At 46.6% G+C, this 15,112-nt stretch overlaps 1 protein-coding gene across 4 annotated transcripts in view; it reads left to right on the top strand.

Moving 5' to 3' along the window:
* Positions 1–15,112, top strand: part of mrps5 (mitochondrial ribosomal protein S5) — a 174,741-nt gene that overhangs the window by 93,094 nt on the left and 66,535 nt on the right. The gene's annotated exons all lie outside the window — the stretch shown is intronic.

The following is a 15,112-nucleotide window of genomic DNA, read 5'->3' on the forward strand; positions in this document are numbered from 1 at the left end:
ACACATTTTCTCTGTTTCTGCATCTTCGCTCTTTCCTGCCCCCATCCCCAAGACACCAGCAACAGACATGGAACTTTGACTATCTGATAGTTATAAAAACTACGTTGAAGGGATCACACACCCAAAAAAAACTAGGGGAAACATTACTTCCAACCTAACCATACTGGGAGCTTTTCGCTGCACACACAGCAGTGGTTGAAGAAGGCGACCAACCACCATCACCTTCTCAAGGGCAACTAGGTGACCTTGCCAATGACGTCCACATACCCAGATTGAAAAATTATTTGGATGTTTGTTGGTACTTGGTGTGAAATAGATTGAAGTTTTTTTCCCAAAATTAATAAATTGGGTCATTCAAAACAATACTCCTCAATACTAAATACTCATCAATGGGTGTAACAACCTCCCTGGGCAAAAGCACAATTTAACTACTTCAAAACTGTCATGAATGTTGAAACAGTGGCATTACTGTCAGGGTGTGGAAGCAATGTTGGTAAAAGTGACTTTCCAAGTTGGTCGCTCTGGAGCACTGATAACATGACGCCCGTAGTGAGCATTTGATGGATGTGAGGATTTTTGCAAAGGGCTCCGAAAGGTCAGTCAGATAAAGGAAATACTTCACATTTCCAACCAGTTTATGGCATCTTGCCATTTTGTATCTACTGTCACTGTGCATTGATTTTAACTGTATTTTAGATTTAAATAAAACATGTTCAAGTATGAGAATGAAAGATCTAAAGAACTGCACACTGTCAGATGTTACACTTTTTATCCATCCTATTTGCATTTTGTGATGAACGCTTCTCTGACATCCTGAGAGATACTGGGAGCGCTCAAACCAGAATAGCCTCCGGCCAAACAGAAAATGTTACCAAATTAAAACATAGTTCAGAAAATTAGGGTTTCTCACAGTCCAAAACATTGTTAGCCAGGGCAGCTCTATCTCCTCAGGTGTCAGTTTTGGCTTAGTGGTCGCACTAAGGTCATGGGCCTCTGTTTAACGTCTCATTCGAAAGACGGTACCTCCGACAGCGCAGCATTCCCTCAGCACGGCACTGGAGCGTTAGCCTTGCATTATGTGCTTCAGTCTCTGGAGTGGGACTTGAATCCAGAACTTTCTGAGGTGAGAGTGCTACCCACTGAGCCACGGTTGACCCTGCCTTCTGTTATTATAATGTATTTGAAGTTCTATTGTACATTTTAGGTAATGTATGCAAAATGGATTAGTTTGATGCTGCTGAAACAGTGTAATAAAGATCAGCAATATGCAGGTAGACAATGGCAATATACAGTAACACTTTTTTTAAGCAAAAGATGTGATCGAGAGGTATAAGAGAGAGATTATTTATAAGCGGTATTTTTACACACTGGGGCCGACCAAATTAATTACAATCGCCTTTTCTGGGCCTGTACATTCCTGTGAGGCACGGTATAACTGCATCAGAATTTCATTTCTCAGCAATATTTGACCCTCAGGTTTTGTAATTTTTAAGAGCAGCTCAAAAGTTAGATTTTAATCATTGCTTGAGGAAAAACAGGCTAGCATCTTTATTAATGTTGCATTTAGAGAGAATATACACAGTGTGCTGTTACATTCAGAAAGTGTTTAATGGGAGGTAGAACTATAAATGACCCAAATCATTCCTCTGCTGTGCTAGTTTGGCCAGAGTCCCCAAAGGTAAACAGTGCTTTACATGGTTATGATGATTAAACCATCAACGATTACCTCGAGGGCTTGTTCTGTGGTTACATTGTATTTGCCAACATCTTTAAAAGAAGGCCCTGCTGCTACATAAAATTTAATGTTATTGTTTTATTTAGCTGGAAAATATATTTATTAAATAATGCCACATTGCATTTAATATATTATTTATGTTAATATATTATTTAATAAGGAGAAAGTCCTTTATTCAGAGCAGTTAGAATATGGAACTCGTTACCACCGGAAGTGGTTGAAGTGAATGGCTTAGATGCTTTCAAAAGGAAACTAGACGAGTACATGAGAGAAAAGGGAATAGAAAGATATGCTGAAAGGCTGAGATGAGGTTCAGGAAACTTTGTGCTATCCGGCACCGACGGGACCGCGCTGTTGCCGTTCCCTCAAAACTGCCGGACACACCAGCGCTAATGTTGAAAGATACGGAAGCTTCTGAGCTCCGTATCTGTCAACAAACCCTGTTGTTTAGCAACAGCTTCTAAACAGTCCAAGCGTCTCTGTAGCTTAGCAACAGCTTCAGCAGAGCTTGACTGTTGAGGAAAAAAGCAACGAGAAAAAAAAACCTAACGAAAACAGCACCTGATTTTTGCCGGTGGCTCGAGCATTCCGGACAGTTAACCTCCGGATAGCACAAAGTTTCCTGTAGATGGAATGGTCGCGACCTCGTGCGGAGTATAAACACCAGCACAGACTAGTTGGGCCGAATGGCCTGTTTCTAAGCTGTATGTTCTATGTAATTTGTCCCTCTTTTGTGTAGTATTCCAGTGATATGCTGCCTCTTTAAAGAGCAAAGAAATCGGGCATGTTCATTGCTAACCATGATACAATGGGGACTTGTGACATTCATGTTGGCTTTAAATCAGGTGATGTTTCCAGGATATTTCCTTCCAATTGAATCAGAATCGTCTGCATTCTTTAATAAATTATCTAGCGATCTCTGTGGCGTTGATTTTACCTTTCCCGGCGTTAATTTGATTCTGGCATCAAGTCAAGGGGATCTCCAGCATCCAGCAACAATGATGTCATCCAGCTGTCTAAGCAGCCACATTGGAGAATTTTCACAGACAGCAAACCTGGAAGTAAAATGCACAGATTATCCTTCACTTTTAATAAATTTTACAGAGGGCGAAATAAAGATTGGGACATACACATGGGATTAAGGTAGAAGCTGAAATATCATAAAGAAAAATTATCTTTAAAAACCATGGAATTTTGATCATAAATGGAAAAATTTGACATTCCACAAATATAAAATATAATTTTTCAGGGCCAGAATGGTTGTTCAGCAGTAGTTATGACTCTACGCCATTAAAAACCCAGTTACTTATTGAACAAGGCATAACTTTTTGATTGGTTTATAACAGCGATATTAGAGTGTAAAAGCTGAAGTTCCCGTCAGTTCAGTGATTCAATTAATTGCCCGCAGCGGGCAATTAACAGTGTGGAGGAACAGGGTGTCACTGACAGCAACTTCTGGATTTCCGCGTTTAAATGCACATGTGCGGACTCCAGAAGTTGCTGTCAGTTTCACAGTTGTAATGACGGTGAATGCTGACAGTTTTGCCGTCATTACAACTGCAAATTCCAGGTCATTAACTTCTTCCTTCAAAAGCATAAGTTTCCTTTTAGTGCCTTACCCAAGGACTAGTACTTTATATGGGAGCCTTGACTGAGTGTCAATGTTCACAGATGTGCTCTTCCAGGAGGGGGGGTCACTGAACAGCTATTGGAGCTGTGGCTGTTTGATACTTGGAAGTTCCTTGCCTTGTATTACAACAGTAAATTTTCAGATGGCATTGGTCGAGGATAAAATGTAAAGGGTTTAGTGTGCAGGACTAAAGGACGTTATCGTACGATTGCCGCGGAATCGCCCCCTCCCCCGGCATTACACTGTCTGGGACACACATCTGTTTGCAATTAGTTAAAACCTGGGACGATGGTAGTTCCGATGGATGTGTTGTTTTGGGACATGAAAATGCCCTGCATTGAAGCTCTGCAAAGTCCACCACCATTGAAGTATGCAAGTTCTTGGATCCCAGCAGTGAGGTAGATAATGTTATATCACTGTTATCATTTCACCAGTATAATGCCTTGCATATGCTTTGCCTTTATTCTCATGAATTTTCTGAAAACACCTAATATTTCAGAAGTAAAGAGTTCTGTAAATTTGTACCAGGCATTCATTATTATAATCTTTACTACAAATCTTGTTTCTTGTAGAGCCTCCAAGATGTGAAGTGCCTTGGGATTTTTTTCACATTAAAGGCGCTATCTGAATGCAAGTTGGATTTGAGTATAAAGCAGGGAAACCCTACCGTATATTCATATCTACCTTTTCCTAAAAGTACTAAACAGAATAAAATATACTCCCATGTGATTCTGTTCATTTTCTTGATAGAAATGAATGAGGAAAATTATACTGTATGTATAGTTCATTCAGGAGCTGAATTAAGGATGTATTCTGGGAATCTAGTTGTTCTGATGGAATCACTGTTGCACATATTGATCCCAAGCAAATTTGGGTTCTGTCCAGGCCTACAATTTACTCTGCCCAGCCATTATTTTTTTTTAATTTATTCTCAGGATTTGGGCATTACTAACGATCAGCATTTGTTGCCCTTCAGTTTGCTCGGTTGCTTCAAAAGGCAGTGCAAAGTCAACCACAGGTGGTGTGGGACTGGAGTCACACGTAGGCCAGAGCGGGTAAGAACGGCAAGTTTCCTTCCCTAAAGGACATCAGTGAACCAGTTGGGTTTTTACGACAGCTACCAGATTTTTTTTAGAAACTGAATTCAAATTCACAAGATTGGATTTGAACGTTCATCCTCTGGATTACTAGTCCAGTAACATAACCACTGCGCTACCGTACCCATATTTCATGTGCAAAGATTAAAAGAATCTTAACCTGTCAAACTTACCTGTTTTGTATATTGTCAATAATGATTTAACATAGCAGTAACAGATCACAACTGTAACATAACATCATTTAGCACAATTCAGTTGTAAGGTGCTTGGTCATATCCTCTAAAGGAGGAACAGCGGGTGGGGAATGAGGGATTTTTTTATCTAAGAGAGGACTGGGGAGGCTCAGTCGTTGGGTATATTCAAGACTGAGATGGATAGATTTTGGGGCACTAAGGGAATCAATGGATGTGGGGGATAGGGCAGGAAAGTGGAGTTGAGGTAGCAGATCAGCCATGATCTTACTGACTGGCGGAGCAGGCTCGAGGGGCCGAGTGGCCGACTCCTGCTCCTATTTCTTATGTTCTTATGTTCCCTTTGCCAATACTGTTGGGTGAGGAGTCAAAACAGCTGGCTGGAAATAGACTAACTGATGCATTTTTTTTGGCTATGATAGGAAAATATAGTTTTATATTAAAGCAGCCTAAGGGGATCATCTTTGTACATATATATCAGTAGGGCAGTATAATCCAGAACGTATTAGTATCAACACCGATAATCACCTGCACAAATTAAACTGGAAAAGTGACGGTATCTAAACTTCTCCACGTGGCACTTGGACTCAGGTTAATATTAAATTCTGTGGTACTAATGCACAGATTGTGTTCTGTGGATCTGTGCTGCACAGCAGTGACAACATTTATTATAAGAGCCATCTCCTCAATAATTCATCAGTCAATATTTATTTTGTGCAAAATCCAATAGTTAATATTTATTTCACTGGCCGTGCAGTGTAATAGGAAAATGTTTGTGTGCACGGGTGGAACAATCTGCTTGCTCGGAGATATTTTTTGGGTGGAACACGAGTTTTGCAGTAATGGGAAAGATGAATAATTACTCTCATACTACATCAGTGAATCTGAAAGAGATTTTTTAATGAAATGCACTGATGCAGCCCTGTTGAGACACCTAACATTTATCTAGGTAAGTACACACAGTTCATTCAAAATTCCTCCAAACTTTTCCCAAACACTGATAAATCATGTTCCACGTTATTTGAATATTCCATTAACTTGATGAATGTGCTTGAATCCTTCGGTACTTATAACAAATTAATAGACTGTGAGGTAAAAGACTGGGTAATATTTAATTTTAACAATCTTGCCCTTGGAAATGAGAAAACACGGGCAATGAGCAACAGCAACCAGCCCCACGGGCTGCCGCCTTTACAAAAGCAAGGAGCTTTGGGAATGTACAACTGAAGTGTCTGGGGTGCCAATCACAAGACCCTTTTGATAAGTATAGTCTGACGCAAACAGGTTCTGCGCCATATATTCATTCTCAAAGCAAGTCGTTAAGATTTATCTGTTGAAGTTTCACCAATGGGTCTCCCTCACTGACCGTCACGTGCAGTGCCTGCCAAGTTGTTTCTTTTTGCACAGTCAGCAATTTATCTGCATTATTTTCTCTGCCTCTCTGCCAGCCCCGCCCCTCTGCACAGTACCAGCCTTCATTGGTTCAACCACAGCCACGTCAGCGTCTCTGCTCAGCTGACTTTGTCAGGCTGTGGTTGAGTAGTGTGAAAGGGAATATCTCTACCTGATCAACTTTCCTCCTCTGAGCTGATCTAGCTGAGATGATGATGGTCAACATTGCCCCCTAGGGGTAATGCATGCAAATGCTAGTCGAAACCGAGATTCAACCACAGTGATGTTTTTATATTGCAGCCACATAAAATTTCATCTTACTTCAGTTGAATTACGTGGCGCTCTACCCGTTCTCTTCTGTTACCCACTTACATTTCCAGAATTTCTCCTCTGCAGTGCTCCCAAATCTGTTTCAAGACATCCCTGAATTAAAGGGACGCTGATAAACCCTTCAGATGATGTGGTCATGTGATTTATGAGTTAAGGTTGTATAATCACTTCCAGGTATTTGTTAAGCTCTATTCCATACTAGTTTGTGATGGTGCCATACATATTTATAACTATTTAAAGGAGAAAAGCTTGTATTTATTTTCAATATTTTTTTAATGATCAATACCCTCCATCATGGATAGGCATGCTGTAACTTCACCTGCTGGAGCGTATGTTGTTCCCTCAGCTGTGTGGAAGGGTATATTATATCCTAATCTGGGTGAAGGGTACATTGTACTCTAATCTGGGTGAAGAGTATATTGTATCTTAATCTGGGTGATATGGTATATTTTCCGTGTGTGTGTGTGGGCTGAATTTTACCAATCTCGGCGTGTCGGTGGCGGGTCCCGGCCTCGCTGCTGGCTCCAAAATGATTTTCCCCTGATTGGGCTTGCTAAGCCCGCCCAGCACATTTGCCAGCCAATTGAAGGAAGCGGGTCTGGCGCATCATCAGCCGGTTTCCTTAAAGGGACCATGTGCAAATTGATTTTGACAGTTGTGCTGTCAGCGTTCTACAGCATTGAGGTGCTGCCAACACTGACAAGCACTGTACAGAGGTGCACAGCTGCACCCAGGCTCTCCCATGACTCCCTCCATATGCTTATGGAGGGAGTCACAGCACGCAAGGAGGTTCTCTTCCCACAATGGGCGAAAGAGACCTCCCCAGGAGATCAACGCAGCCTGGTTGCACATTGTACAGGAGAACACAAGCAGGGATGTCGTCAGCAGGACCAGGCTGCAGTGGCGCAAACCTTTCAATGATCTCAGTAGATCACAAAGCCACACTCAACCTCATGCACTGTGGGAGTACCTTCACTACACTGATTGCAGCTTTTCAAGAAGGCGGCTCACCACCACCTTCTCGAGGGAGGGCAATTAGGGATGGGCAATAAATGCTGACCTTGCCAGCGACGCCCACATCCCATAAAAGAATTTTAAAAAATCCTGCTGTGCCACTCATCACATCCCCATCGCTCTGCCTTCCCGACCCTACTCCTGCACATCCTTACTCGCACCAACTTACCTTGCACCTCCACCCATCTCTCTCTATCTACATTATCACTTCCCCATCTCACTAGCCACCCCTCACACTCACCCTCATCCTAGTGCAATCATACCAACTGACAAGACACTTCGGTGTTTTATGCAATGTTCATGTAAAGTTTCTGTTAATGTGGTCTCAAACACTGAAACCTTTATTTTCAACACTTTGCATTCTTGGACAGATTTGTGTGCACCTTTGGAAGTGGCTTAGTGAATCATAATAGTGAGACATAACAGTACCCCCCGCAATGGTGATGAGTGTGAAAGGAATGGCTTGGGGATTGTAGGGATGCTTTATGGTGTTGGTGTGGGGTGGTGCCAACCTGGCACATCATGTGACAGCCAGGGTGTACAGCGTCAAGTGAAGTAAATCTGGCCATTGTGAGGCCATCCCTGGCAGCAGTGTTCAGGTGCTGATGCCCTGTGTCCTGTGCAGTATCAGTTGATTGCGGAGAAGGTTGGTGGTGTTGGTGCGGCTGGTATTTGGGCTGATCGTGGTGGGATTCTGAGGACCAAGGTGAGAGAGTTTCAAGTGCACCGATGCTGATGGAATAGATGGCAGGTGAAGCAGAGATGACAGAAGCGATCTGTCATGGTGGGAGAGGTAATGAGGTCAGACTGGATGGAGACTTGTGTAAAGACTTGCAGCGTTCTGAATCTGTAGTGGAAATACAGTTTAGAGAAGCTAGTGGCTAAGGGAAGATATCTGATTCAGCTGGGAGCTTTGACTTGACCTTTGAAGCTATCAACTCATCAGCTGAAAGAATGGCAAGTCACCTCCCACCTCAGCTTCACTGACGAGGTCTAGGCACAGCGGGAAACCGGTGGGCGACCTGTCAAAATCAAAAAGCTGGGTAAAAAAAGCATTGTTAATTGGCTGTAAACAAGTCACTAATGATTTCAATTGCCTCCCCCGCCGCTGCATGTCGGGTCTGCTCAGCGCTGGCAGACCCGACATTTGGGAAAGGAGCGTGGTGGCAGGTTGACAGCGGGGTCCTGACCCGCTGTCAAAAAGAAGTTTCCCACCGACCTGCCATCGATCGCTGAACCCCCCCGCAAAATTCTGCCCTTAGTGGCAGCTGGTTGACAGATGTGATAGTGAGTCTGCGCACCCATCACTGGCCTATGAGTTTTTTGTGGGCAGCTTTAACCACCCACATGCAAAGTGGTGGCCCTGGCATCAGGCTGCTGATTTTTTCTTTAAGTAAACTATATATTTAATCAGCAGACAGCTGGTGATATAATAGCAGTCTTACCAGTTCTATTGCTAACAAGTCGAGGAATGCAGGTTTTTATTTAAAACGTCATCTTGGATTATAATTCTGTTACACTTGTATTAAAGATTTGGCAGAATTGCATCTGCAACAGTGCCGGGTTTCCCTAAAATTTCACACAGTCGGGAGATACTGGTTTACCCATTCCTAGTGACTTCTTGTCCCGTCCTGAACATAGGGTTGTGACAATGAAAGGAAAAAGACTGGCTGAAAGTATTACAGTACCCCTTGTGCAGACATGTTCCTGTACAACACACATGCACACATTTTATATTGATGTAAATGAGTGCACTAGAACTCATCATTTTATTTTAATAACAGCATTGAAGTGCTAAATTATGTCTGAGTTGCCTATAGGTTTTTCACTAAATCTTCAAAAAAACTTATTCTGGGGAAGTGGGTGATACTGGCACGGCCACACTTATTGCCCATCCCTAGTTGCCTCGAGATGGTGAGCCTCCCACAATGATGCTAGTTGGAGAATTCCAGCATTTTGACTCGGTGATGATGAAGGAATGGCGATATATGTCCAAGTGAGGGTGCTGTGTGACTTGAAGGGGAGCTTGGAGATGATGGCATTGTCACGACGTTGCTGCAGTTGGGCTTCCAGAGGTTGCAGGGACTGGGAGGTGCTGTAAAACTGACCCTTCAGACTTTATCAAGATCAGTAGTTTTAATTTATCCGCGTATATAGAATATGAGAGTAAGCTGGCAGGGAACATAAACTGACTGTAAAAGCTTTTATAGATATGTGAAGAGAAAAAGATTGGTGAAGTCAAGCGTAGGTCCCTTGCAGTCAGAATCAGGGGAATTTATAATGGGGAACAAAGAAATGACAGAACCAAAATATGTATTTATAATTGGTCTGTCTTCACAAAGGAGGACAGAAATAACCTCCCAGAGATGTCGGGGAACATAGGGTCTGATGAAAGGGAGGAACTGAAAGAAATCAGTATTTGCAGGGAAATGGTGTTAGGGAAATTGATGGGATTGAAGGCCGATAAATCCACAGGGCCTGATAATCTACATCCTAGGGTACTTAAGGAAGTGGCCCTAGAAATAGTAGATGCATTGCTGATCATCTTCCAACATTCGATGGAATCTGGAACAGTAGCCATGGATTGGAGGGTAGCTAATGTTACCCCACTATTCAAAAAAGGTGGTAGAGAGAAAACGGGGAATTACAGACCGGTAAGCCTGACATCGGTAATGGGGAAAATGCTAGAGTCCATTATAAAAGATGTAATAGCAGAACACTTGGAAAACAGTGACAGGATCGGACAAAGTCAACATGGATTTACAAAAGGTAAATCGTGCTTGACTAATCTACTGGAATTTTTTGAGGATGTAATTGGTAAAATAGATAAGGGAGAACCAGTGGATGTGGTGTATTTGGACTTTCAGAAGGCTTTCGATAAGGTCCCGCATAAGAGATTAGCGTGTAAAGTTAAGGCACATGGGATTGGGGGCAAGGTATTGACTTGGATAGAGAACTAGTTGGCAGACAGAAAGCAAAGAGTTGGAATAAACGGGTCTTTTTCCAAGTGGCAGGCAGTGACTAGTGGGGTACTGCAGGGATCGGTCCTTGGACCCCAGCTATTCACAATATATATTAATGATCTAGACAAGGGAACTAGATGTAATATCTCCAAATTTGCAGACGACACAAAGCTGGGTGGGCGTGTGTACGGTGAGGAGGATGCCGAGAAACTCCAGGATGATTTGGACAGGTTGGGTGATTGGGCAGAATCATGGCAGATGCAATATAACATGGATAAATGTGAGGTTATCCACTTTGTTGGCAAAAACAGGAAGGCAGATTATTATCTGAATGGCAATAGATTGGGAGAAGGGGAAGTGCAACGAGATCTGGGTGTCCTTGTGCACCAGTCGCTGAAGGTAAGCATGCAGGTGCAGCAGGCGGTTAAGAAGGCAAATGGTATGTTGGCCTTCGTAGCGAGAGGGTTTGAGTACAAGAACAAGGATGTCTTGCTGCAGTTGTACAGGGCCTTGGTGAGACCACATCTTGAGTATTATGTGCAGTTTGGTCGCCTTATCTGAGGAAGGATGTTCTTGCCATGGAAGGTGTTCAGCGAAGATTCACCAGGCTGATACCTGGGATGGCAGGAATGACGTATGAGGAGAGATTGGGTCGATTGGGCTTGTACTCGGTGGAGTTTAGAAGAATGGGAGGGGATCTCATTGAAACTTATAAAATTTTGACAGGACTGGACAGACTAGATGCAGGAAGGATGTTCCCGATGGTCGGGGAGTCCAGAACCAGGGGTCACAGTCTAAGGATAAGGGGTAGGCCATTTAGGACAGAAATGAGGAGAAATTTCTTCACCCAGAAAGTGGTGAACCTGTGGAATTCTCTACCACAGAAGGCAGTAGAGGCCAATTCATTAAATATATTCAAGAAGGAGTTGGATATATTTCTTAAGGCTGAAGGGATCAAGGGGTATGGGGAGAAGGCAGGGACAGGGTACTGAATTTGGAAGATCAGCCATGATCGCATTGAATGGCAGAGCAGGCTCGAGGGGCCGAATGGCCTACTCCTGCTCCTATCTTCTATGTTTCTATGTTCAGACTGGTTTTTCCCCTGATTTTAAACTGGCACTATATGGTACCTGCCACGATAAACTTGGAATTTGTTATTCTCTGAAGTGCATAAGGAGATTTTTGAAGATCTAGCTGAGAAAGAAAAACTAATGACCTTCTGAGGAGCCACCTGCTGTACCAGGCACATGCAAGTAATTGCAAATATGGTGCTTCAGCTTTCCTGATGTATACAACTATTACCGTTGCAAGACTTCTTTATTCTCTGAATCCCCTAGTCTCTTAGTATATCATATATAGTAAGCTATTATCTATATATATAAATCGGTACTTCTGTCTGTCTGTCATCGCGTGTGCATCTGGCGGGCTATGCGCTCGAAAGTTACAGGGCGTACCTACGCGCGCGTTACCTCCAAAGAAAGCTTACGCTTCCGAGATGGTTTTAAGCGTATTTACGTTTCGGCCGGGCTAAAATCGCGCCCGCGGTATCCCAAAAATCTTCAACGTTCCGCTCATTAGCATCTCATTATCCGCTCATTAGCGACAGAGTGACCTCGAGCTCGACCAATCGTACGCCGGGTTGCTGGCGTGTGCCGCCGGGCCAATCGGTGCGTGTGTGGCCGGGCCTTATCCTTCTGAACTGAGGTGAGTCGCCGCCATCTTGATTCCAAACTTTTCCTTTCTTTTTCCCGCTTTCTGCATCTTAAAAAAAAACGTTGCTTTTAAAACACATATTGTTTTTTTAAAAAATGATTTAGAAAGTAATTAACTTATCTAATCTCATTAATTTTCCTACCTTTCCCCGTTTTTCCAGGTAGGCCTAGAAGCCTCGGTGTCTCCTCCGCACCCACGCCCGAGCTAGGCACCTCCCGGCCCCACTCGAAGGCTGGAGGGCCGAGCCTCAGCCCAGCGCCGCTAGGGTGCGCGCGCAGCAGGAGCTGAGACGCGGCGTCTCTCTCTGGCTCGGCCGGGGGGCAGGGCTTGCTGAGCGTCAAGCGTTACCCTGGCAACCGGGCCCGCCCCATCTCGCACAGCCGCAATCGGCGGTCTTCACCTTGGGTGGGGGGGGGGGGCGCGACCTTCGGGAGGGGCCGCGACCCTCGGGGGGCGGGGGGGGGGCGCGCGCAGCAGGAGCAGCTGAGACGCGGCGTCTCTCTCTCTGGCTCGGCCGGGGGGGCGGGGCTTGGTCAGCGTCACGGTTACCCTGGCAACCGGGCCCGCCGGCCGAGCCAGAGAGAGACGCCGCGTCTCAGCTCCTGCTGCGCGCGCAGTCGGCGGTCTTCGCCTCGGGGGGGGGGGGGCCGCGACCCTCGCGGGGGGGGGGGGCCGCGACCCTCGGGGGGGTGGGGGGCGCCGCGACCCTCGGGGGGGGGTGCGCGACCCTCGGGGGGGGGGGGGCGGGCCGCGACCCTCGGGGGGGGCCGCGACCCTCGGGGGGGGCCCCCCCTTCCCCTCCCTCCCTTCCCCCCCTTCCCCCCCCCTCCCCTCCCCCCCTTCCCTCCCTCCCTTCTTCCCCCCCTTCCCCCCTCTATCCCTTCCTCCCCGCCCTCCCTTCCCCCCCCGCCCTCCCCTCCCTTCCCCCCCCCGCCCTCCCTTCCCCCCTCTTCCCCCCCGCCCTCTCTTTCCCCCCCCCCGCCCTCCCTTCCCCCCGGCCCTCCCCCCCCCCCCGCCCTCCCTTCCCCCTCCCTCCCCCCTCCCTCCCCCCCCCTGCCCTAACCCTGAATTTGCGTATTTCTCTAGTTGCTCTCCTAGCTCCCGTCATGCTCTTTCAGAGCTCATTTGGTCAATGAGACCGACCTCCTGCTCCCGCGACCCTATTCCTACTAAACTGCTGACCACCCAACTTCCCTTCCTGACTCCCATGTTAGTTGTTACTGTTAACGGCTCTCTCTCCTCAGGTATTGTCCCCCTCTACATCAGATCTGCCATCATCACCCCTCTCAAAAAAAAACAACCCTTGACCCCTCCATCCTTGCAAACTACTGCCCCATCTCCAACCTCCCTTTCCTCTCCAAAGTCCTTGAACGTGTTGTCATTTCTCAAATCTGTGCCCATCTTTCTCGGAACTCCTTGTTTGAATCCCTCCAAATCAGGCTTCCACCCCTGCCACAATACTGAGACGGCTCTTACCAAAGTCACAGATGACATCCTAATTGACTGTGACAAAGGTAAACTATCCCTTCTCGACCTGTCTGCAGCCTTTGATACGGTTGACCACAAAATTCTGCTCCAACGCCTCGCCACCATCGTCCAGGTGGATGGGACTGCACTCGCCTGGTTTCATCCCTATCTTTCCAGCCGTAACCATAAAATCACTTACAATGGCTTCTCTTCCCGATCCCACACTGTCACCTCTGGTGTCCCCCAAGGATCTATTCTTGGCCCCATCCTATTTTTCATCAACCTGCTGCCCCTCGGCAACACAGCATGAGTTTTCACATGTACACTGAGGAAACCCAGCTCTACCTCTCCTCCACCTCTCTCAAACCCTCCACCATCTCTACGCTGTTAGACTGCTTGACCGACATCCAGTACTGCATGAGCAGAAATGTCCTCCAATTAAATATCGGGAAGACCAAAGGCATTGGAGGCTAAATTCAGTTGATTTGCGCCCACTAACGGGGCGCAAATCAACTAGCGCCTGGGCGCAGCACCGCTAACGCCTCCCGCGAAATTCAGCGGGAAGTTAGCAGCAGCGCTAACCGATAGCTGCGCGGCGCTCTGCCGCCGGTGATGACGTCATCGCCATGCGCAGTGCCCCGCACGCGCCCCGGCTGTAATATTGGATGGCGCCCCCGACTTACCGCCGGATGCTATGTCTGCCGGGGTCAGGGGGGCCTACCTGCAGCCAGGGCAGCGCTAGTTAAATGGGAGGTGGCGGGTGGCCATTTTTGTTGCTGGCCGCTTGCCAGCACCTGCCCCCATTGCTGTCTCCGGCCCCCGTGAAGCCCTCCCACGGCGTGCCGGTTGCGCTCCGTGAGCCCAGCACTCCTCTTGATCCCTGGTGGCCCAGCTGGGCGCCGGGACGTGCTGCGCCAGGCCCCTCCCCTTTAATAAGGGGAGGAAGGCCTGCAGTACCGTGGCGCAACGTGCCGCAGCACAGTGCCGCGATATTGGCTCGCAGCGCCCCAAGAGGGAAGCGGGGCGCTACCAGTAGCACCCTTCCTCCCCCTCAGGGCACTACCTGGGAAAATCAGCCGCGGGGGCGCTAACTTTTTCGGGGTGCTAAAATTAGCGCCCCAGCAAAGGTAATTTTTACCCCATTGTCTTCGGTTCACGCCACAAACTCCGTTCCCTTGCCACCGATTCCGTCCCTCTGTCTGAGGCTGTCCAGTCTGTTCGCAACCTTGGTGTCATATTTGATCATTAGTTGAGCTTCTTGCCTCATATCCATTCCATCACGAAGACCGCCCATTTCAGCCTCCGTAACATCGCCCATATCCGCCCTTGCTTCAGCTTATCTGCCGCCGAAACCCTCATCCATGCCTTTGTTACCTCTAGCTACGCAATCCTGGCCAGCCTCCCAAATCCTACCCTCTATAAACTTGAGGTCATCCAAAACTCTGCCGCCCGTGTCCTAACTCGCACCAAGTCCTGTTCACCCATCACCCCTGTGCTCGCTGACCTTCACTGGCTCCCGGTTAAGCAACACCTTGATTTTAAAATTCTCATCCTTGTTTTCAAATCCCTCCATAGCCTCG

This window comes from Somniosus microcephalus, chromosome 9 (assembly GCF_052327205.1).
Source record: "Somniosus microcephalus isolate GS21.2 chromosome 9, FLI_Smic_1.0, whole genome shotgun sequence".
Lineage (NCBI taxonomy): Eukaryota > Metazoa > Chordata > Chondrichthyes > Squaliformes > Somniosidae > Somniosus > Somniosus microcephalus.